Raw genomic sequence first — 248 nt, 5'->3', positions numbered from 1 at the left:
GCTGATGCAGAAGCACAGGATGGTGGTGTGAGCTGATGCAGAAGCACAGGAAGGTGGTGTGAGCTGATGCAGAAGCACAGGACGGTGGTGTGAGCAGAAGCACAGGACGGTGGTGTGAGCAGAAGCACAGGATGGTGGTTTGAGTAGAAGCACAGGATGATGGTGTGAGCTGATGCAGAAGCACAGGACTGTGGTGTGAGCAGAAGCACAGGATGGTGGTGTGAGCAGAAGCACAGGATGGTGGTGTG

Source organism: Microtus ochrogaster, linkage group LG1, assembly GCF_000317375.1.
Source record: "Microtus ochrogaster isolate Prairie Vole_2 linkage group LG1, MicOch1.0, whole genome shotgun sequence".
NCBI lineage: Eukaryota > Metazoa > Chordata > Mammalia > Rodentia > Cricetidae > Microtus > Microtus ochrogaster.
The sequence above is the reverse complement of the archived record's forward strand: the minus strand, read 5'-3'. Positions refer to the sequence as shown.